Here is a 2,059-nt window from a genome sequence, read left to right on the forward strand (position 1 = left end):
CCAAACATGTGCCCTCCACACTACGGTCAGAATGACCTTTCAATATTCAATTGTGATCAAAATCTGGTTCATGTTCAGCTCTCCTGTTTCATTTCCCCCCACTAATTTTCCCCAACTCCATTTACTCCACACTTGACAGGTTTTCTTTTCCCTCTACACTTCCTCCTCTTTTCCTGCCTTCTTCCCCAGCCAAGTGCAACAAAAGCAGCATCAGCTGCTCTGAAAACTCTGCCTTCTAGGCCCAAGGGCCAATTTAAGCATTCCTGTGCGCGCCTAGCCCAGATCTCCTGTTTCTCCATCAGTCTCAGCACCGGTTCCCTAGCCCTCGCGCCCTGCTGCACTCAACTACCCTTTTTACCCGTGGCCGCCCCAAGTCCCCCAGCACAGGCAGACGGGTGTCACCAGAGGGGACACTCAAAGATAACAATGAAAACTGAGCCAATGAATTAAAGGTGAAGGTTGAAAATAAAGGATTGAGATTCGTATGGAGTTACTTCAACTCATTCTGTTCCTTTCAGGACGGCCATCTCGGTGAGGTAACATATTCCTGCCTGATGTAAACCATTTCTCAAACACCCTTCTCCCCGCCAACCCGAATCCTGGCACCCACTAGACCGCGAGGCCCGCTGGCCGTTTGTGACTGCGGATGGCCTCCGTCGTCAGCGCGCGGGCGGCCTCCCTCACAGAGGCGGCGTCCCTCACAGACGCTGCCTGGAGCCCGCCGCCCGGCCCCGCCTCGCGCCTCCCGGTCGTCGGGCACGCAGGGCCGCGGACCGGGTCTCGAAGGCTGTTCATGCGGGCGCGTGCCCCGTCCAGGGCCAGCCTGTCAGCACCTCGGAGAGGCCACTCGCGGCCTCCTGCGCCCGACGCGCGGCTCCTAGCAGCCCCGCCCGCCGGGGAAGCGCGCGCCGACGGTTAAACGGTTCTGGCCGTGCCGGGGTGCGACCGCCCTTGGGGCCCAGCGCCCGAGGCCACGCCCCGCTCCCTTCCGGGGCCCGCCTCGCGCCCCTCGGAGCCGCCCCCAACCCCGCCCCCCGCCGCCACAACCCCGGAGTCGTTCCCCGACGGGCAGCGGGGCGCTCGGTCGCCGCGTCTGGGCTGAGCGCGGCGACGCTGCTGCCCCGAAATCCTCCTGGATCTTGAGGCGGTAGGTGGCCGGGGAGGATGAGCGACACCAGGGGCCAGAAGTTGGGCCCCGCGGTGTGAGGAGACGGGTGGGCGCCGTCTCTGAGGCGAGGGAGAGAAGCTCTGGGGTGGGTCGGGACAGGTCACTGCGGACCCCCACAGGGCCCGCGGGTGGGCTACAGAGTGGGGTGGGAGCGAGCACGGCGCACCGGGGAAGGGAAGCCTCGAAGGATTGGGAAACCCGCGGAGGGGCGAGCGGCAGTGGGAGAGTTAACCCTGCTAAGGGGGATGTCGACAACAAACAGCCATCAAAAAAGTAAACACACAGAGCCTTCTGTCTCGGCCCCCGGGTCTGGTTCTGGGTGGCGGGATGGTGTGGAGACTTTTTGTCCCCCATACCCTGTGGTAAAAGGCTTTCATTGCTGGTATTTTAGACAGTTACCTTAGTTAGGGAGCCCCGAACCCCTATCACCTGGACAGTTTTATCCCATCTAAATGTTAAATTGTGTTTCTATTGAAAATACCTCGAATAGAGGGGGAAGAACCCCCCATTTTTTGATTAGTTATAAAGAGAAGGCATGAAATGGAAAATATGATGAAACTCTCTTCGTTTATAGCTTTTTGATGTTTTAGTTTTAATTTTCCTGAATAGTGCAACCAGATTTATGGAATATAAAATGTCTTTCACCACCTGTCATAATTGCTTTATTTCTTACTCCTCGAATATTTCCTTTGTGTTACTTTTCATCATTTCATCAATATGGTCACGTCACTTACAAGCAGCATTTGGTTTCAAGGAATCTCAGCTGTGTAAAAGTAATGTTTTGAATTTGGGAACTGAGATTAAATCCTATCTTGTTTTATGGGAAATAAACACAAGGTAAATGAGAATATGGGCTTTTCATCTCATTATTTTATTTTATTTTATTTTTTA

At 55.2% G+C, this 2,059-nt stretch overlaps 1 protein-coding gene across 1 annotated transcript in view; it reads left to right on the forward strand.

The window, feature by feature from the left end:
- The first annotated feature begins 1,049 nt into the window (after positions 1–1,049).
- The window catches only part of LOC105809701 (chromosome unknown open reading frame, human C8orf88), a 65,075-nt gene continuing 64,065 nt past the window's right edge, over positions 1,050–2,059 (forward strand). The window contains exon 1 of the mRNA XM_012643541.1: positions 1,050–1,147. The gene's annotated coding sequence lies outside the window, so the exon portion shown is untranslated. The remainder of the gene's footprint in view (positions 1,148–2,059) is intronic.

The sequence above is a fragment of the Propithecus coquereli genome, unplaced genomic scaffold (assembly GCF_000956105.1).
Source record: "Propithecus coquereli isolate 6110/MARCELLA unplaced genomic scaffold, Pcoq_1.0 Scaffold2, whole genome shotgun sequence".
NCBI lineage: Eukaryota > Metazoa > Chordata > Mammalia > Primates > Indriidae > Propithecus > Propithecus coquereli.